Genomic DNA, 22,741 nt, shown 5'->3' with positions numbered 1-22,741 from the left:
GCCCGCCCCTCGGCTGCAGCCGGCGGCTCGCGCTCCTCGTGGACATGTAATCAGGGCGCTCATCATTCGCGGCTGGACGTGATTACACCGCGCTTATTGCGGTCCCGGCGCTGCAGCGCCACCGCAGTGCTTGCATACTTTATGGTGCGAGAGCGTGCTGCGGTATGCGTACTGCGATTGGGTCTGCGAATCGCCCCCGCGCTTTAGTAGGCTGTCAGTTGAAGGGGTGTTGCGCGCAGTACCACGTGCGCTCCTGCGCCGCAGACAGGCGACCGCCTGAAGCAGCTCGTGTTTCTTATTGTCGCACTGTTTGTCCCGGAAGATTGATGGCGGGCAAGCTCGGTCGATCAGAAACCTTATCATGCCGAGCCCGCTCAAAATGTTTCCCAGGTTTAGATCGCTGTCATTCTATTGTCATGTCGACACACCTATTCATGACATAAAATAGGACCTATGGTAAAACGCTGTACAATTCTCCGCAAACCACACCGCTTCAGGACCAGTATAAGCCTGCTTACGGACCTGTTTTGACCTACGGCGCCATAACACCGACATTATGATGCCCGTTAACTTGCGTAACTGAATGTTATAGCAGCATGTCAACACATTGGCCAAGTCCCTGGCGAAAGCACAGCAACACGGGAAAACAACACGGCTGCGGGAAAATAACTCTGTCCCAATGCTGCCCTGGTCAGGCGGATATCACGCACCGCCCAGCTCTCATATCTGTGCGCCCTCACTAATGCCCTCACTAATGCCCTCACTAATGATGTGTACGGTGGAACGCACAGCAGCCATCGCCCAGCGAGCATGCACGCATAACCAGCCGGATCGTAGCGATAGTGATAGTGCCAGCCATCGCCCGGCGAGCATGCAAGCATAACCAGCCGGATCGTAGCGATAGTGATAGTGCTGTGCTGACTCCCCCGCTGACCGCACGCCACCTTGCTGACGCCGCAAGGAGCACCCAGAACAATCGACAAACGCACGCGCGCGTCAAGCACGCGACGGACTAAGTCCAGTAGAGCATCACGGGACACATATAACGTTCGACGAACACGAACAGATGAGCTGGGGAGGAAGCAAAGGACAGATGTACACTGCGCACGCGACGGGGCTATCCCAGCGGCGCAGTTGACTAACGCGCGTGTGTCCCGCTGTAGTGGGAGACTTCCGGAGCGGGTCTGACTGAGGACCGATTTCTTCGACCGGCTCCTACCCATACGGCGAATACGGAGGCAGACGACAGCAGCCGGTAAGTGACCACCGTGCCGCGAAGATAGGTGCCGCGCCCACCACCGTTCTCGTCACTGGGCTCGCCGGCGTGGCCCGTCTCAAATGACGCTGTTCGGTCCAGTGTCCCTATCCGGAAACAGGGGCTCACTCCTATGACAGAGGACTGGAGAATTCCTGTATCCACCGAGCACGAGAAAATCGGGAGAGCCCCGCTGTAGGATGGCATTCTCCGGAGGCAATCTTGTTAGTAAGCAACGCTTCAAGCCGCCCCACCACGACACCAAAAAATGAAGTTTCAGCTTCCGTGCACAGTGTAGGCACGCGTTCGCGCACGTGTGTGACGCGTGTGCGTGTGCTATTGCCTGCGTCTGATCAGAAAAACGCTCGCGGTTGGGCATCCCGCATATAAAAAGAGACACGCGACTGCCGCATCCAGGACTGAGGCCGCTGCCGGCGACCGGAAGCCATCCACGGCGCCAAACAAAGTCAACACGTCCACGATCAATCACAAGACCGGTGTGGCTTCTGCCGCAGACCACGGAATGTGCCGAAGTGACGTGAGTGCGCGCAAAGTTCCATGGTGCGCACCCATACATGTCACATATTGCCGGTATATCGAGCTTATGTCATGGGGGAGGGGAGGGGAGAGGAGAAGAGCACGGCCTGATAGTTAAGGGACGTGTACTTCCCCACCACAAGAAGTTTTACTTGCCCTGACTACCGCCATGGGCACACCACAGCTGTCCTTTATAGCTGATCCATTGATACACAATCAAACAATGATAGGGTAGAAACCATTTTCAGGTCTGACGATCCACATTTATGGTTACACACAAACCTATAATTCCTATCTCGCTTCGCCCCTGGTTTCGATTATTTTATGTTGATATTTAAAAGTTGGTTATTAGTTGTTGTCTATATTAACTGCTTTAGTATTAACACGCTTCAGACGTAAACAGTTGTGATGTACAAATGCACTTTGAGCCCCTTAACAGGCATACGGGATTCTGCGGGCCCTAGGTCCCAGTAGCTCCTGCATTTCTGCCAGCAAATGTCTGTGTGCATGTGAGTCAGGAGCGAAGCTGGCTTTAAATAAATCAACAGGGTTGCATGGTTCCTGGTAAATCATAAAGGGCTGAGATCTCTGTTATGTGGGAGATCTTGCAGTCCCACGTCTCACAGCATGATACTGCATGGGTTAAATAAATGTTGCTGTGGGGCTATACTTAAAGTTGAAATAAGCGATATGCACAGTCTGCCGCACCGTTACATCCACCGTTATGGTCATCTCCATTCGGTGCAACCAACCTCACTCTGCCTTTTGGCAGATCCTGGACAAATCGCCCACCACCGGCTACCGCTGCCCGCCTAGCGGTAGCCTCTCTGTAGCCCCTCTGAACCAAGAGGCTCACACCAAATACTGGGTAATTTAGCAGGAATGTTATCAGTACGTTAGATCAGCTGGTTAGAGCGCGTCTTCCGTTCCACCCAGTCCAGTGTCCTAGAATTGCCGACTTTGGGTGCAAAGCAACACCCGATGAGGAGGAATTTTTCACTCCTTTTCTCCATATTTTATTTTTAAAAATTCGCTCCTGCCTCACATTGTCTAATCGCACATCCCAAACCCGTATTTCCCTTCATGAGGTTTTCAGATGTCATCCCAAACTGAGCTCACTTGAAACTACCAAGCATAAACGATGCTCCACAGAACCTGGACACCTACGGCTATGTCCTGCCTCACCTACATCTGAATCATGTCTATGTATGCACAGAGCAAGGGCGCCAGTTAGCTCCGAGCGCAAAAATCCCAGCAACCCCAGCCGCTTGCACGCATTAAGTTTGGTTTATTTACAAAATGCATCACGGCTGCAGCTGTGCGCCAAATGCAGGGTTTTCACGCACCCCCTATTTTTTTTATCTCACCATCACGCCACGAAGGCAGAGCCTGACACAAACACCAGCAAGGCCCGGTAGATAGTTTTACTCCACGTATTTCTTTTTTCCCGAGGAAACTTGACCACTAAATTGCATCACTCCCGAAATGCAGAAATGAAAAGTTGGAGAAATGTCTTGTAAATTAAACTTACAAGATGGATATTACCAATTGATTTTATATATTAACAGGTTTGAAGTCAGATCAGCTGATTACAAAATTTTGCGAGAAAAGTACCAGTCTTTATATTCATATGCTACTTTTGTTTTTATTGGTATCAAACGAGTGTGATACCATTTTACTCTTCCTTCCTTTTCAGTTGCCTTTAGAGTTACCATCTGCTTCTTAAATGTTTGACCAATTTCTCTGCAAGATGCTCCAACTGCAAACTTGCACGTATTTCTTACATAACTTGGATTAATTCGTGAGCCGCCCAAACATGTTTGATATGCACCCAAGCGTGAACAATTCACAAGGAATGAAGGAGATAGCTTGAAGCACGGAACTCATTTTTACCGCCATTTTTGCCCTCTTAAACCCCCGGTTAACCGTTTTCTTGGTTCATGGCGGTGCTCATTAATGACAAATCTAAGCCTTTGGAGTGTCTTACTCACCAGGCTACCTGGAAAAGCTATGCTAATGCTGCCATACAGAGCCTTGGGACAGACCTGACGCAGCTAATACAGAAGTGTTTGATGGCAAAATTCTGCCTTCTGGAGGCGTTTATCATGCCCACCTCTTACTTGTTTCGCATTTTAATCTCGTAGGTTGGTGGGAATTATTGATATTTATATTTGGGGGTGGGTGGGATGACTATGTCTGCCAGCAGACCATGAAAAAGATACTGACTTTTTATTTTTGGGGGGAGCAGGAAGAAGCCAGTAAGTCTCCTGTGGACCAAGTAATTGCTCACATTACTCGCTTTCAACACATGATTGGTAACCAGAGATTGCCATTTTCTGTTTTAATCCATCGAGTTTTGTCATAAGACAAATTATGATGCCACAAGGCAAGCGATGGGCTTATTTTGTTCCATATTCTTGGGTATTCGCCACAAATTTCTAAAAGTGGTCCCTCATGGCTGCCTTAACCAGATGTTTTCTATAGTTGTCATGGTTTGCTGACTGGCAAGTGACTGTACTGTGTATATGCACTCTGTTTTTAACACAGGGATACTCTAAGCTGCATAACAATTATAATATGAGTTAAATATTAGTATGTGACAAATCATCACACCATCCCATTTAAAATGTGAAGCCAGCATTTCAAACTTTGTCATTAAATTTGAATAGTCAAACCTAAATGGATGCATTTGCTGCAGCTGAAAAGGTAAGCAGCATTACTGACATGACCATCTAAAAGTTATGTTTCTTTTGGAGAAGAGAGATTGCTTTGTGCAGCATACCCATTATTGCCCTTGGCATAGGTTAACCATGACAATCAAAATAAGTTGTTCAAAGTGATCAAAAGTGTTTTGATTTGTGTGTTGTCAGCTTTGTCTGATGTCAACAAGCATACACAAATGAACTGAATAAAAATGCAAGTTGAAACCAGCCAAAAACTAACTTTAGGTATCATGTTTTTATCCCAAGTGCTGCTGTCGACAGATAGGTGAGTTGAGATGTTGTTCATCATATGGGCTACCCTAAGTTAGGTCAAGTTGGTCAAGTGCATGACAGGTGACAATAGGAATTGTGCAAGAATCAGTAACTCACAACTGCTGCTTTGATACCAACAGGTTATACAGGATGAGATGAAGTAAGGCCTCTTTAGGTTAGGCACAGGCTACTTTCATGGAAATAAGCATAGGTATTATGTAAGAAACAGTGACAAAATGTTGGTTTTCCCTGACCCATCTTGACAGAAGTCAGAAGTATGTCTATTGTGCTTGACTTGGTGATGTGCTGATATGTGGGAGTCCAAGGTTTTTTTGTTTGAGTGTCAATGCTTGTTGGATTTTCTGTTGTTATTTTGTTATTGACTTCCTTTGCTTTGTTTTGTTTTAAAAGTGCCGTGGAAGGGAACTGAAAAGTGCAGCATCAAATTATTGGTGTTAATTGGTTATGCTCATAACACTGTCATGAAATTACTATGCTTTAACACGCGCCCGGTTGGCCGGCTACATACCCCCGCTCGGGTGGGGGGGGGGGGGGACAATTTGACCCCCTCTGAGATCTCGGGAACTAAGACGGCTAGATACACCAAAGTTACAGGGTTTCTTGACCTATACGTGAACCCACTTAGGTTACGGTTTCAGCTTCCTAGGTCATGGTCTTCAGGTTAAATAGGATCAAAAAGGTCAAATTCCAGGTTGGTCTCCAAAGCGCCCCCAGAACCTATGTAGCTGTCTCTAAGCAAAAGGTCACAGGCCCATTTGAGGTCATTGACCTTGTTTGGCCCTTTGAAGGTCATGGTGATCAAATTGATACAAGACTACCCTGAGTTTTGCATTTGAATAAGCGACACAGATTACACTAGGCAGTATGTTCCTAAAACAAAAAGTTCGACCCGAGTAATCTTAGGTAAATAACCTGTTCTGACCTCTAAGAAGTCAACTTAAGATGTATAATGAGGTTTCTGCTGTCAATAAATTCGAATGAGCACCAAAATCTATCCCATACAGCAAGCCCTAGAGTAATAAATCAGCTTGGTTTTGACCTTGGTCTGACCCTCATATCTGACCTTAGGTCAACGTAATTTGCTCATTCAATATTTGTGGCTCCTAAGAAAGCATCTCAGATATGTATGGTTTCTTCAAACACTCCGTTATTATATCAAATTTGACGATTCCCTGGAAATTGCCTTCGCTGAAACCATGGGCTGACTTTGGCTGTCATAGGTCAGCGATCTTACAAGGTACATCTAAAATTTGTATGCCAAACGATCCGCTATGAAATTTTCTACAGCTATGCAAAATTTGATGCGACTACGCCTCGCCGTTTAGAAGCTATTCGGGAAAAGTCCTCGGGGGTCAATTTGCCCCCTCCCTCTCCACCCGAGCGCGTGTTAGCATATCCTGTTTCCCTTTAATGGCCTAAGATGTTAAAAAACGAAATAGTTTTGTCAGATTCCTTATACTACGTCCATGCCAACTTAAAATAGATGTCTTTGTTTGCTGAAGCATCAGTCACGAGCTCATAAGTTCTATTTTTTTGTGAATTGATTTTTTCACTCCCGCACGGTCTTTTTGCGATGGAACTTTTCACTCCCACCCTAGTTCAAAAGCGATTCTAGCTCCCTGACCCAGTCCGATAGATCAGCTGGTTAGAGCGCCTGTCTTCCGATCCACCCAGTCCGATAGATCAGCTGGTTAGAGCGTCTATATTCCGATCCACCCAGTCCGATAGATCAGCTGGTTACAGCGTCTGTCTTCCGATCCATCCAGTTCGAGTTGCTATGGGCACTCGCTATTTACCTTTGACAGGTGGGGCTTGCGACCGGTGAGAGCGACCGTGCCAAAAGCCAAGTGACGTCAGAGGGCAAGACGGGCCTTGTCGACCTTTGCGATACGTTAAACTTCCGCCAAAAGGCCTTGCCGTTGACCTGAAACTTCATGTCCGGATGCTACGGGTCGGGGTTCACACAACAAGCACTGATTAGCGTAAGCTAGCTCACGGAAACCCATCCATCTAAATTGCTTGGATGAAATCTTTAAAAAGCAGCACAGTTTGGCCCGAATTCGCAAGATTTGAGAGCAAACTTGATATTCAACCCTCCCCTTTCTGATGAACTTCGTTTACGTGCTTGGCCAGGACAGAGCGTTCGACGCGGGACGTTAGTGCTCCGGGCCTGTGTATGTTTTGTTATCTGAAGAGACTTCGACAGGCAGATGGCGCACAGACCGCAGGACTCCGGTTTCTGGAAAAGACACGCTACCCAGACGGGGCGTGCTGTGTCGCAGGTGGAGAAACTAAAACATATCCTAATTCAGCCCATCATTTCAGAAACACAAGATCTACGAGCAGTGGCCGGTATACCCCAGTTCCTTTTGCAAGTTAAGTTGGATTTTAGTGTGATTTGCCCACAAAACGGATGTACAAAATGGGTGATGTACTGGGTGGACCGGAAGACAGATGTATGTTTTTGACAAGAACATTCTTCCTTTGATGTTTTTTGGCCACTGCTGTCTACTACAGCCAACCACCTAAAATGGTTAGTTCCACTAAATCAACCGGCTGTATTCTGTAAAAGACTACTGTATTTCTCCTTACCAGTCTGCTCCATTTGTCACATTGGCGAGTATTTCACAAACCAGCGATGAAAATAACGAGCCAAAAGGGCCCTTCTACGGCGAAAACAAACCCATCTCTACAGCAATTTCTTCCAAGACAACCAAAACATCATATTCCACTAGACGTGTTGTATGTGAAATAATTTAAGATGAACAGCGGTCCGGAGACTCCAGAACTAGTTGATGCGTCACCATTAGTCTTCTGGGAAAGACCAGCACAAACAAATATATGGCTGCCACAGATGGGCAATTTATGAACAGCGGTTGATTTGGTTTACAGTTGCCGATAGATCAGCTTAAATCATTGCTATAATAGAACAATTTTTCCAAGGTACAATACAAATTTGACAACTTGAGTTCCGTCTCAGAGCAACCTTGTCACAGCCAGAGGCAGGTAGTGTCGGAAATCAGCGAGAGGCTTCCCCCCTCTTTGAGAGGACTTCTCCGAGGTCTGATTTGTCGTGCAGAATACGGAATTGTGTTTCAAAGTTTGCCACTTCCCTGAATACAGGTCAAGTTCTTGGCTGTTTTGTCTGAAATCCTTCTGTCAAATGAATGTTCCAGAACATGACAAATTACAGCCCGCGTAATTGCGTACAAGAGTGTTTTGAATCCAAATTACGATGAAAAACAAAGGCCAGAAGAACGGAGTTGGGTTGGTGAGACTACAGGGAAAAAAACAAAGACGCGAAATGAAGACAAGGAGTCCACAAAAGCAAAGCAGCGACAGGAATTTGCGGGCGACGAAAAAGTAACGAACAGAACTAATGCCATTGCTCACATTTGTTGCATTTTACTTTGTTTATTATCTACTTGCAATATTCTCGTGGGTTCACGGAACTAATAGGTCTCATGTCTCGGTAAACTGATGAAAAACTGGTCACGGAAGCCCTACAGTCCCCTGGAAAACAACTCCTTGGTGGTTTTAAGATATATACGTCGACAGGGCTAGGTGTGAAAAGGAGTAGTTGCGGATCATACGTGCACCAAGGCACGTCCAAGTACATCGATAGGTATAATTACTCGTTCACTCATCTGCCACCCATCATGTAATCAACTGTGAGCACGCACGCATTCCCGCACGCACGCGTACCCTTCCCAGCACTCGCATACACGCCCAGAAAACTGAACACTTGTCCATTCGCACGCATACCTGCACGCAAACAAGCATGGGGCACGCAGGGAAACACACCTGGGTTCAGTAGCCAATGGCGGCAGAGGGAACATGAAACTCCTTGGCAACTCTGACGCCGACCAGATCAATACTGATTGCTGTGAAACCGGCAAATGTACTGTTTGATGACAAGCAATACAAATGTTGCAAGTAGTGCCAACAATTTGACCATGCGTAATTTTTGAATATGATGTGAAGCGAATGGGCGATGAGGTAAAAACAGTAAAGTTTTGATGGAACATGCACAACTGTGCATTTCAACAGTTTCATAAGCTTGTCGGTCTGATCCGATAGCCACGCGCCCGGATAAACTGCGGCAGGGTTTGCCCTATGTAAGAAGAGATAATGGTAAGAAAGGTAGACCAAAGATATCACGCAATTAGACATAAATGTTCTAAACTGGTGATCACAATACACACTGATGGGTGGTGAGGTATGAATGCAAATTACCTGATCTAGGATTAATGTGATTGGCTCTATATTGAAACACTCTGGGATCACACATTTGATCATTTCCTTATGTTTTTTGCTTATAACTCCGGAGCAGATGAAGTTACTGTTCTTAAGGTGACACCGTGCAACAACTAGAATCTAGGTTATATAAAGTCAGATTAAAATGGCGCAATACAATTGATGGACCACAAATATCGCCTTTCAGGGTTGTGGCTAGCTTAATCATTCTAGCGCGTGCCAGGAAGTTATGATGACTTTGTTTAAAGTTCAGCTAATCCTGGATGACGTCACCACAAGTCACTGATCACGACGCAATGACATTACAATTTTACCCCGTGTAAATCGGAACGTCGCCCAAAGCTCTTGCTAGGAGGAGGAACTTTGGAATTAGAGGGACCAAACATTTTTTTTTCTTCTCCAGTTTGGATTCCTGGTTTCCGCTGGTTCCTTCGACAAAACAAACCCTGGAATCTGGTTCATATTGGTTCTTTCGACTTGACCTAACCATGGAACCTGCCTCCTGCTGGCTTCTTAAAAAAAAACAAGATCTGGACCTTGGTTCTCACCGGTTCTATCGGCAAAACCAAACCTGAATACTGGTTCACTCTCTTCTTTCAACAAAACTTTCTTGGTTCCTACGGAGTCTTTTGAAATGTCAAGACGCTAGATCTTGGTTCTCGCCAGTGTTTTTAAAAAAAACTAGATCTTAGTTCCGACTGGTTCCTTAAAAAAAACCCATAAAGGTATGCCAATAATTATAAGTGAGCTGAAATCATATCTGACACTTGCTTCAATATGCTCAAGGAACATTTCCTTTAAAGTTTGACCCACCCGCTATCCCCCTTGTTACCACTGCCCTGCTGCCACCCCAGTTCGTGTTTGACAGTATTTCTGCTTTTGGATAGGATGCCAGCCCTATCATCCATCTGGTTTCATTCTAGGGAAAGAATATCAGGTATGAAAAAACAACATCGACACGCTAAGTACCGAGGGACAAAATGTAACATGCAAAACATCGGCACGCGAAATATCGGCGCAAATGCCGACTTCGTAAAATATTGACGACGCAAAATTGATACGCTAAATATATGCACGTAAAATATTGACTGCGAGCAAAAAATATTGATGTCAAATATCGACACTGCAAACTATCGACAGGCTAAATGTCGACACTAAACACGAGGGTTCCCGCATATAGTGCAAATAAAAACGGCACATATATGGATCTGAACAAGTGATGTGTAGTACCAACAGGTTTGCAAGAGCCCGAGCCACACCTTCACCCAGATGACGGCGCAATATACTCAAATGCCTCGGCATGAGCTACAAGTATGATTTTTGTGGACTCAAGTAAAAATACCCAGTTACTCCTCTTTGCAAACTTTTACTCTGGCCTGTTTGGTAACCCGGCAATATCAGAAACTGAAACTCCGTTCAATTACGTCCGTGTCGTTTCAAACATTTCCTGTTTTCTTTTTGCTATCGTTTAATTAAGGACGCAATTGCTTGCAGGAAGGAGCGCAGTTAGAGAAGGGGTAGTATTTGGTGGCCTTGGTAACCATCACGCTTTGGCAGAGTAAAATGGCTAAACGCTCTCGGTAAATGAGGATCAATAAGTCAACTAGTGTCCATTTTTGCAAATGTTTATCTTATCAAGCAAAAGCAAAATCAAGCAAAATTGTTACATTTGTCGACATGCCTCCGTTAGAGACCTGGAATTACGCACGCAGAGGCCTCATGTGATGCCCATGGACGTCTGGTATTCTACCCAGGGACTTGGAATGGCGAATCGTAGGTAGGTGCCGACCCTTGAAAGGCATGTTCGCTGTACCGATCTTCACCGGGTGCCACACCTAGCTTAAACTGCTGCAGCATTTTTTAATTTTTTTCTTGGGGAAGAAGATGTCCTTCCAGGTGTGACATCACCATTTTTGGCTAGTTCTTTCAATCAACGCCCACGGGACCAATGTGAGATATTTCAGAAAGCTGAGGATCAGCCCCTGGCGTCCCTAATTCCCGGTCCGCTGCCGCTGCCAGAACGCAAGCTTCTACTAGATTTCTTTGTTGCGTCTCCTTTTGTCCACACCAGAACCAAAAATGGAAAAGCTTTGACGAAATTCGCCGCACTCTGCATGTCTGCATGCATCTACGTGCACACAGTGTACTTATTCTCGCTATTAGCGTTGAAATGAGTGTGCCAATCGTTTTTGCTTTGTTGTCATCAGCATCGCAATCACAAACCTTTTAGCAAACGTATCAGTCCAACTTTTTTCGATGTGTCGACGTCTACGCCCCAAACAGACAAAATGAATCATATGCGGTGTCAACATTTTGCATGCCCGTATTTCGCCGTTAGATGTTTTACGTTTTTGATACTTTGGGTGTCAAATTTGTTTTCGGAATCCTTTTTTGACCACCGACTTGCGGAGTGATATCTTACCTGTCGACATTTCTCGGGTTTCGATAATTGGCCTGCCGATATTTGGTGGTCGACGTTTGCCTGTCGATACATAGCGTGTAAAAGACCAACGCAGGCATCCAAACTTTCTTACATTTCGAATGTCAACATTGAATGCTTTCATCTGCTTATTCTTACGTGTCCACCTCGATTTTTGCAATTGTTGACGCCTATTCACATGTTACTGTGTACGTAAATATGCATGCATAAATGTGGTAGCGGGGTGGGGGAGAACATGTTCCGGTTCCCCTAACTACGCCCTAGTCGTTTAAGCTGTTGAAGCCGTTCACTACATCTCGCAGGTCTACTGGGTCGAGGCAATCTTCGTGCATATCGTATCATCACGTGCCGCGTCAAGGTGGCGCTGCCTCCGAGTAGACCAACTTTGACCACGTGGATCGGTTGTATTGAACGCGACGGTGTTAAATCCTGCTGTCTCAGTCATGCAACCCTCCTTCATCTCCCCCCCCCCCCCAAACAAAAATGGAAGCTCGACATTGAACGATTGGAAGCGTGTTCCATGTTTATTGACATGATGGTCTGTCACTGCAGATTACTGATCAATCACATGGTTTGATTGGCCTCTGGGTGGTAAGCGCGATCTTTATGCCATTACGAAGCTCTCCTTAAAACTGTGAGTAGTAGAGCTAATCTTCAGTTCATCACAGAACATGCTATGGGCTTGTGAGTGGTAAACGCAATCTTCAATTCATCACAAAGCACTCATTAAACCTCTCAGTAGTGAACGCAATCTTCAGGTCATCACAGAACACTCCATAGGCCTGTGAGCGGTAAACGCGATCTTCGGATAAACATAAATAATTACATATGCCTGTAAGAGAAGTAAGTGCAGTTTTCAAGGTCGCCGTAGAGCACTCCAGAAAAGCACGTAACATAGCGGCTACAAGTGGTTATCGCTGGCTTCGCAACGCAAAGAAGCGACGCTACTGGCGTGGATAGCGTCGCCGCCAACGACGAAACATTGGCTCGTGTCGCAACAGTAGGGATTGGATCTCAATTAACACTGGCATGTAGTCAGCATTGCTATCAGGGGAATGCCAAATTTCTCCGAAGTCTTACACAGTAAGACCGAACATCCGCCAAATCGACCAGATTCTAGCATAAGCTTGATGGCATGACCTACGTTCCCCCATACTTCCTCGATAGTTCATAAGCCATGACCCCGTCCCCCACGCCTCCTGGGTACGTTCATAAGTTCACATTTGTACCCTGTTTAGCCCACATGCGTCACTCGAACACACTGTCCGTGCATCGCTGTTCCGCGCCCTCGAGACCTTGAACAGACGTTATTTAGTTCCGGTTCATGCTTGCCTTGCTGCACGAAGAGCCCACGTCGTTTTGTGTCGGTATGGTGTCGTCTCCAATCACATCACTGGTTGGCATCGCTATGATGCAATACACCTTGTTAAGTTTTTCCAATATTGCGGTGCCTCAGTCAGTTGACAGTTCCCTGCGTGTGGGAACGCTTTACATCTTAGTAAGAAGTATTCATCGCTGTTCGATTGTTGTGACATGTTTCAGACGACTTGGCCTTGGCACAATTTGTTTCCCCTACATATACAAAATGGCTTCCTGCTAGGCGCCAAAAGCATGCCACTATATGATACACACTGTGACTGGCATTAGACGAGCGTAAATGTATTGCGTAGTTTGTAACGAAGGATAAAGCCGTCGTGCACGAGAATTTCACAGTAATCCGTGCGGGCATCTGGGCTGTAAGCCTGGCAATCCGTGCGGCCATCCGGGCTGAAAGTCTGGTAATCCGTGCCGCCATCCGGGCTGTAAGTCTGGCAATGCGTGGGCCATCTGTGCTCTAAGTCTGGCAATCCGTGCCGCCATCCTTGCTGTAAGTCCGGCAATCCGTGAGGCCATACGGACTGTAAGTCTGGCAATCCGTGCCGCCATCCGGGCTGTAAGTCTGACAATCCGTGCGGCCATCTGTGCTCTAGGTCTGCAATCCATGCGGCCATCCGTGCTGTAAGCCTGGCAATCCGTGCGGTCATCTGTGCTGTAGGTCTGGCTAATGAAAGGCGGGCGGGCAGAAATATGGGCATACACTAGGAAACTGGTAAACCAGATGGCTGTAGACATGACGAGTTGAAAGCTCTTATGTTTAGTTAATGACCCTCGATATACCAGAAGAAGCTGGCTTAACAACGTGGAGATGCTAAATAACGATTTTATTGACGGTACTCAATATTTTGAGCTGTCCTCATCCTCAAGAGCAAGTTCTCAAAAGTCACAAGGGTTCAGAAAGGTTCAAAACATGTAACACTCAAGAGAGAAGACACGTGAATTCAGAAAATGATCTCAATCTATGAAGAAACTGTAGTTAAAAGGCATTAGCACATCTGAGAATGGGTACAACTCGAAATATTGAGCACCATCAATATATCGTCATTTAGCACTGCAACGTTGTTTAACCAGTGACTGCTGGTACATTGAAGGTCGTTAACGCAACATAAGGGCTCTCAGTTCATAATGACAGAGAACAGCAAAGTCTATGATCTGCCGACATATATCAGCCCATTGGACAATGCTGTGTTCAAATTAAAGCAGACCTATTTTATTTCTTGAGCCAGCTTCGCTGAACCAGTAACACATGTTTGAGAATAGTTGATAATTTCGCCGATGCTGTACATCTATGCACTATCCACATCCCACACCATATCAAACCAATGCAATTAAGACATTGTATGGCTGCATGTAGCCACGTCTGAGAACAAAGGTGTCTTTATTTACTGATACGGTGGGGCCTGAGATGTGTCACATATGTGATACTCAGACCATAAGCGTACTCAAATAATGCACGTTTAACAATCCGACATCCTGATTTCAAAATTTCAGCTTCATTTAGTCGCATCGAAGATTTTTCAAAAGCATTGAAAGTGTAACCTGCGATGTCACCAGTGACCACCAGTCCACCAAAATAATGTTCAGTGTGGTTATGCAGTGCGGTTGCCAGATCTAAAGACTAGATCTAGAGATCTGCCGTTCAAATCAGCCCAATCGTTGAGTAGTTTTCGACGTATCCCGGGAAGGGCGAAGAGGAGCGCTAAACGGCCCCAGCAAATGCTACGTGGCAAACACGTCAGGAAATGCTGGACTAAACCGTCTGATGAGCTTTGCTATATTTAGACCATTTGTGCGCGCGCTGAATGTTTAAGTTTTGAAAGTATTTAATTATGTACCAGGCAAAAGTTGAGTGTGTCTCTGTCCGATATTGTTTTTAGTATTAATCGTATGACGCATCTGATACTATTCCTCACCAGGCGCAGTGAAATGCCCAACAGACCTTGCGTCAACACTGCTATGCTAAGCCGCGCTGCTCTCTGTCCACCTGGCGCACTGCGGCAGTGCCGCAGCCCGGTTACGTCTTGTTCCGCTGTTGTGGCGACAAGCTCATCTCACAATTGTCTGAGCACTGTCACATCACGTCAGCTGGCGTGACCTCGCGGGTCAGAGTGCCAGGTCAGCTCGTAGTCTCGCGGTCAGACTGGCGTGACCTCGCGGTCAGAGTGCCAGGTCAGCTCCTAGTCTCGCGGTCAGGCTGGCGTGCTGTGGCCATGTCACGCCCCCTGTTTACTGTATATTGTACTGCTGCCTCGCCGACGTGCTGCCGCGCTACTGCATTGTCTCACTGTCACACATCATAATGGCAACGACAGTGGTCTGATGCATATTATGGTATTCCGCATCTTGCTGCCGCTGTAGCACGGTGGCATTGTGACGTAGTCCCCACGCCTCACGCGGCGTGGCGTATGTGATGGCATGCGGGTTTGCTTTCTTTCGGGCGTGACGTGACGTTATCGTCGCACCTCCGTGATGTAGTGCAGAGTGCAGTGCTGTGCTGTCTGCTACACTAAGGGACGGCGGCTCCAGTATCAAGGTGGACGTCCTGGCGCGGTGCGGGGTTCGGGCCGCAGCTCCAGACTGGAGCGAGCTGTAATGATCGGTGCGGGGTTCGACCACAGCTCCAGACTGGAGCGAGCTGTAATGATCGGTGCGGGGTTCGGCCGCAGCTCCAGACCGGAGCGAGCTGTAATGATCGGTGCGGGGTTCGGCCACAGCTCCAGACTGGAGCGAGCTGTAATGGTCGGTGCGGGGTTCGGCCACAGCTCCAGACCGGAGCGAGCTGTAATGATCGGTGCGGGGTTCGGCCGCAGCTCCAGACTGGAGCGAGCTGTAATGATCGAACCAGCTGGAGTGCGCGACCTGGCTGCAGCACCGGTGCAGAGCAGCAGGTGGGTCTGGTACTGCAGCTGGGCACTGTGCTGCAGGCTGCCCTGTTAACCTAGGTCCAGATGCATCATGACGTCAATCGCCATTGCACGTCTGCTCTTCGTCGCTGCCTCAATGATGTGCGTCAATGGGCCCGGCACTGCAGCTGCAGCTGCAACACTGCGTTTGAGCCTCGTGCAGCAGATAAGTCCACTACCCCAGCTGGTTACTGCAGCTGGTTCTACAGCTGCGCCCAGCGCTCCAGCTAAGTTCGGCATTGCAACTTAGTACCATACTACAGCTTAATCCAGTGTTGCAGCCAGACTAAGTACTGCCGGGCCCGGTTATGCAGCGGGGTCCAGTACTATAACCGGGTCCGGTGCTGTCGCTGGGTGGTACCGCCTTTCACTACAGCCGGGCCTGGCACTCAAGCTTGGTCATGTTCTGCGGGTGTGTTCCATGCCGCAGCTGGTATAGTGGCTGGTGCTGTAGCTGGGTTTAGTGCTGCTGCTCGGCCTATTCTGCTTTTTTGGAGCAGCCTTCTAGTGCGCTCACTTGATTACTTATCGGACGAATGATAGAAAAACAATGCGATAACTACTCGTTTACATTGACGACGCTATGGAAACAGACCGTCTACCTAACCTCGTACTCAGTCGCGCGTACTGAGTGGTTCCGTATTGCCTGCTGGGCGCTCCACCCTGCAGGTGGCATTATCTCACTTCTGTGTGGTGCCACAGCAGCCGGTAGCAGCACTGCCTGCCGTCGCACTGTCGCAGCACTGCCTGCCCGTCGCACTGCCCCAGCACTGCCCGCCCGTTGCACCGTCGCTCAGCTGAGCCGCGACCTGCGTCGCTTTAAGGTTCCGCCGCTGGCGACAGGGCGCAGCTACACGCGTCCTGCCGGCCTCTTCTTGAGTGCTGTGACCGCCCGGTGTCCGCCGTAATCCCCGTGTGAGTCCAGCCACAGCGCCCTCCGCCGGCCTCTCCTTGAGTGCTGTGACCGCCCGGTGTCCGCCGTAATCCCCGCGTGAGTCCAGCCACGGCGCCCTCCGCCGGCCTCTCCTTGAGTGCTGTCACCGCCCAGTGTCCGCCGTAATCCCCGTGTGAGTCCAGCCACGGCGCCCTCCGCCGGCCCCTCCTTGAGTGCTGTGACCGCCCGGTGTCCGCCGTAATCCCCGTGTGAATCCAGCCACGGCGCCCTCCGCCGGCCTCTCCTTGAGTGCTGTGACCGCCCGGTGTCCGCCGTAATCCCCGTGTGAATCCAGCCACGGCGCCCTCCGCCGGCCTCTCCTTGAGTGCTGTGACCGCCCGGTGTCCGCCGTAATCCCCGCGTGAGTCCAGTCACGGCGCCTCCCGCCGGCCCCTGGGCGGCGGCGCCACTGCCGACAGCTGGCTGGCCACGAGCCGAGCCGCGGTCGCTCTCGGAAATGCACTTCAGCCCGACGCCTGCGAAACGCGCCGCCTTCCTGCTAAGCGGCCCTGTTGACGATTGCGTGGCGCTTCCCATTGTTGGGCGGCAGCGCGAGAGTTCCGGCAGCGCCGCGCTTCCCCGGTCGACTCCGGTGGCTATTTGCATTCGGCGCGGTCGGCGGTAACGAGACCCGGCACTGGACCCGGCTCGTTTTCCGGCGAGGCGGACTGCTGAGGACGGGAGGACCGTTGACGGGACGGGCGGGACCAGCTGCGGTAGGAGGAACCGGCGGCGGTAGGGCCGCCGGGACCGCACCGACGGCGAAAGGACCGATGGCGAGGGGCGGGACCCCGTACCAGCAGCGAGGGCTGGAACCTTCAGCATGGCAGGCCCGCCGGCGGCACTATAGTTGGGGAGGGCCACGATGTGGAGAACAAACAACTGAGCCGGACCAACGTCAGGTTAGGACCACCAGAGCGGTGGTCATATTTCTCCCGCGGAGCGAGAACGCTCTCAGCAACATGGCCGTGAACGGCCGCTGGCTAACGACCAGAACTTCCAGCTGAACTTAATTACGAATTGAGCTTTCGATTGCGAGCCTGGAGTCTGATTGGAGTTGGTCTCGTCGACCACGCCCCCACAGCTACGGTCTTCATGGGTCCCCACATTGTTCTACTCAGCTCCTTTGCTGTTTTTAGATCTATTTTGTATTGCCATGTGGCCAGAAATGCTTATGCTGAAAACTTATGTCTAAGTTGTCGCACAAATAAAAGCGGACGCCAGCGATGCCGGCCAAATGTACCGACATTGCTAAACATGAGCGAAGCAGAGCAAGCTCAGTTTCGCCTCAAGCACTCCATTTCCCCATTCGTCTTTGAGCTGGGCGGATGGGCAAATGGGAGGCGAGATTGCCACCACTGACGCCAATAATTTGTTGCCGCTGTGACTTGTCGCCTTCCGGTGATGACATCATTTAGCCTCCAATCCGCACCGCGGGTCGTTCTGGAGACGGATTGTGGCTGTTAGGAAGCCGTCCCGAATCAGCGGCGTTGGTTCTGGCTGTTGGATGCCGGGCATGGTATCGGGTGAGGCAGCCCCCTCCCCACTCACAAACGCGTCCGCGTAGCCTTAACTCCCGCCACGGACCCGCCACTGTCGGTGCGGACTGCCCGAATGGGCCCGCCATTCCCCATTGGCCTTGTTGGCTCCTGACCGAGTAGAGCGCATTCGAAAGAAGTGTAATTGGGTTACTCGGCGATGCGACACGGAATGGCGTCGCGTTGGGCGGACGCTTCGCTTCGCTTCGCGAGAGAGAGAGAGAGAGAGAGAGAGAGAGAGAGAGAGAGAGAGAGAGAGAGAGAGAGAAGAGAGAAGGAGAGAGCGAGAGAGAGAGAGAGAGAGAGAGAGAGAGAGAGAGAGAGAGAGAGAGAGAGAGAGAGAGAGAGAGAGAGAGAGAGAGAGAGAGGAAGAGAGAGAGGAGAGAGAGAGAGAGAGAGAGAGAGCGAGAGAAGGAGAGAGAAGAGAGAGAGAGGAGAGAGAGAGAGAGAGAGAGAGAGAGAGAGAGAGAGAAGAGAGAGAGAGAGAGAGAGAGAGAAGAGAGAGAGAGAGAGGAGAGAGAGAGAGAGAGAGAAGAGAGAGAGAGAGAGAAGGAGAGAGAAGAGAGAGAGAGAGAGAGAGAGAAGAGAGAGAGAGAAGAGAGAGAAGAGAAAAAGAAGAAGAGGAAAGAGAGAGAGAGAGAGAGAGAAGGAGGAGAGAGAGAGAGAGAGAGAGAGAGAGAGAGAGAGAGAGAGAGAGAGAGAGAGAGAGAGAGAGAGAGAGAGAGAGAGAGAGAGACTCTTCTGGCTACATTCTCGGTCGCTGCCTCCAATCATACGTTTGTAGGCCTCTCGCCTTCAGCCGCTCGCCGGGTCCGCTCCGGCGCTCGTCAGCTGACTATGCAGTGACCGGGGCAGGAACCACAGGCAGACCACGGCGGCCCGCAGTGACCGGGGCAGGAACCACAGGCAGACCACGGCGGCCCGCAGTGACCGGGACAGGAGACACAGGTAGACCACGGCGGCCCGCAGTGACCGGGGCAGGAACCACAGGCAGACCACGGCGGCCCGCAGTGACCGGGACAGGAGACACAGGTAGACCACGGCGGCCCGCAGTGACCGGGGCAGGAACCACAAGCAGACCACGGCGGCTCGCAGTGACCGGGACAGAAGACACAGGCAGACCACGGCGGCCCGCAGTGACCGGGGCAGGAACCAAAGGCAGACCAGGGCGGCCCGCAGTGACCGGGATAGGAGGCACAGGCAGACCACGGCGGCCCGCAGTGACCGGGGCAGGAACCACAGGCAGACCACGGCGGCCCGCAGTGACCGGGGCAGGAACCACAGGCAGACCACGGCGGCCCGCAGTGACCGGGCAAGGAACCACAGGCAGACCACGGCGGCCCGCAGTGACCGGGGCAGGAACCACAGGCAGACCACGGCGGCCCGCAGTGACCGGGGCAGGAACCACAGGCAGACCACGGCGGCCCGCAGTGACCGGGGCAAGGAACCACAGGCAGACCACGGCGGCTCGCAGTGACCGGGACAGGAGACACAGGCAAACCACGGTGGCCCGCAGTGACCGGGGCAGGAACCACAGGCAAACCACGGCGGCTCGCAGTGACCGGGGCAGGAACCACAGGCAAACCACGGCGGCTCGCAGTGACCGGGGCAGGAACCACAGGCAGACCACGGCGGCTCGCAGTGACCGGGGCAGGAGACACAGGCAGACCACGGCGGCTCGCAGTGACCGGGGAAGGAACCACAGGCAGACCACGGCGGCCCGCAGTGACCGGGGAAGGAACCACAGGCAGACCACGGCGGCCCGCCCGCCGGGTCACCGCCCTGCAGCGCCGCGGGCCGTTTGGATCAGGCTGTGTCGGTCGTTCGAGGCATCCGGCCGTTTGACACTCGGCTACGGATCGAAGCTTCGCTAACTGGCTGTTTGGAGAGCTTTGTAGTCCCGTTTGATGCCGTTTCGCAGCTTCGCTGACACTGCCATTACTGACGTTAACGGTTCGCTGCCCCCTGAGCGAATCAGTTGCGATGATTTGGTTGCAAAAGCCACCCATCTACCACAGCGTCTGTGCCGTTGCTATGAGCACAAATGTACACCCGTATTTCATAGCTATCTGAAGAATGGCTTGACGTACCCAGCAAAATCAGCAAAGCATGGTAAATGTTGACCGTGCAATCCAAAATAAAAGTTCTGCCTGAGTTCCACCGTGGGCAGCTTTATGGCCCAAAACTTATTTCAAGCCCTCAGCCAACTTCTGCTTTGACCGAGACGCGGCCTGCAGACGCATCAAAATGAAGGCATTTAGAATATCTCTCCAGGCTGCCCAACAACTGTTTGGAGACATGTTTCAGGGTGCAGCCACCGCTGATGGCGTTCTGGGAAGCCGCGCCCGTGCGACGTGCTCCTCAGGAAGGCCGGCACTCAGGGAGCGGCACGCGACGGCACAAGGAAACGGCCACAGACGGATGGCGTGACACCCTTCGCCCGCATCAGCTAAGAAACGACGTGTTTCTTGAAATGCGCCGTCAACACAATTGACGTGCACATGCCACGCTGCATTCGTCACCTTTCCAACAAATTTGTTATTGTTGATTTCATCATGACTGGTGTTAAATACTTCGTCTGGTTATTACATACTGTGGCATTATCTAAGTGGCTCGGATCTAAGTGATAAAACGTTTGGCCCATAATTTTTAAGTATTTTGTTTGTCTTAATGTATTCAGATGGTAGTTGACATTAGACAAATGAGCTAACACCAGTATGCTCAGTTTCATGTACACAAGACGTGTAACCTTCACACGATACCGTCACACAATCTGACAGCGTTATCGCAGCCTCGTCCGCAAGTAAATAGCTTTTACAGTTGAATTGCTCATAATTCGTCACTTCAACGCCAACTTAGATGATATTATATTCGGGCTGATGAGAGAAGATCAGCACTCCAAAGCGCCCCAGAGCCCAAATCATCATAATCATCGGGAGAAGGTCAGCAGCGCGAGCATAACCAAGCAACAATCAGAAACCGACGTGCGGGATGGATGCTCCAGCTAACTTCAATGTAAGGAAGAGCATGCGATGCGACAAAATAACCTAAGAGCAGCGATTTCATCAGTCTTCCCATTCATTCCACAGTTGTTAGTGGACATTGCGGTCATATTTTTATGTCGGTTTACTTTATTTCGAATGATTTCTGCGACTAGTTTTCACGTTCAGAGTGCTTTCCAAGCAGAGCCTATTCAGAGTGCTCTGAGTACGCCACCAAAGTTGTGCCGTTCCAGCTCTCCATCTTTGAAGAAGAAGAAGTCAGCCCGCTGCTCGGTCACAAGTAGATCTTTCCTTGGGCGTCGGGTCGGTTTTGGTAAAGAAGCATTCTCAGTGCTTTGAATTGATGGCATTGGATTCTTCTGCTAAACTTGGTGCATCTTACATTCGACCCGAATTAGATGAAACTATTTTATTTCTTAAATTGATAAGTGCTTTTGCGAGGAACATCACGCACATAAATAAGACACGAGTGGTGGCCGTATTCCTCGGAAAAAACAACAGAATAGAGATATAGATGCGTTATAGTGCATCTATACGTTCACACAACGGATGTCGTGTCTAATTCGTTAATGCACCTACACCTCCATTGTATCAGGTTTTTTCCGACGAAAAGGGCTATCACTACTCTTTTACTTTTTCATTTCCCATCGACCCTCTTTGTCCAATAGGAGCGCGGAGGATATTGTCTTGCGTTATATTGCTACATTGCTTCAACATGTTCTTCCCTGTGCCAAAAGAGCCCCCCCCCCGTCCTTCTGGGTCAGTTGTCAACCATGTATATGGTTGTAATATGTAACATAAGATGGGGATTCCTCCCGACGCTTGTCGGCGTCAAGCGCTATCATAGGTAGGAGAGCTTCCCAATAGGACCGCAATATCTGTCCAGAGGGAAAAAGTCTGGCATTCTTCCGCACATTTTCCCGTAGCTTTCTGTCCCGTCAGAGAGCGTCGCAGCAATCGAACAAACGAGCCTCAGCCGGTCCGCCCAGCCAGCGAGTCCAGCGATGTGAACGCTCCTCCTTTCAGGAAAATCAAACCCTCTAAGCGGCTGGTCGGCTCCATTTCCGCTTCCAATCCACGCATTCTCCCTGCATTTAACACTCACTGTGGCGTTCATTGGGCGCAAGATGGTGGAAGTTGGCGGGCTTGGCTCACTGAGCCGCCACGGAGGCCCGGTACTTGCCTGCTTGTGGCACGGACAACGAACCGGACCAAACTTCAGCTTCTGGAAAGAGAGAAGATCACTGTTAGCAATTGCTGAACTGCTGTACAGGATCGATGGGTGGAAACTAGAGCGACAAGAGAGTCTTGAACGGTGCATCCGGATGCATTCATCGAAAAAGTTCATAAATTCGCGAGTTATGACCGTAGTGAAACAACGAAACTGGCCGAACGGGCCACGCGAGGGCTTTCAAATTCCGCGGAGAATACGGGCGGCGAAATGTTACCGAGGACCTACAAATTGCTTGAGTTACAAGCTTACGATCTGACATATTTGCCTT

The 22,741-nt window shown here is 49.9% G+C and overlaps 1 pseudogene; it reads right to left on the bottom strand.

Moving 5' to 3' along the window:
* LOC119100244 (leukocyte antigen CD37-like) overlaps positions 1 to 22,741 on the bottom strand; it is a 57,647-nt pseudogene that overhangs the window by 15,492 nt on the left and 19,414 nt on the right.

Source organism: Pollicipes pollicipes, unplaced genomic scaffold, assembly GCF_011947565.3.
Source record: "Pollicipes pollicipes isolate AB1234 unplaced genomic scaffold, Ppol_2.1 Scaffold_4881;HRSCAF=5763_pilon_pilon_pilon, whole genome shotgun sequence".
Taxonomy (NCBI): domain Eukaryota; kingdom Metazoa; phylum Arthropoda; class Thecostraca; order Pollicipedomorpha; family Pollicipedidae; genus Pollicipes; species Pollicipes pollicipes.
Note: the sequence above shows the minus strand (reverse complement) of the source record. Positions and strands in the feature narration are given on the sequence as shown.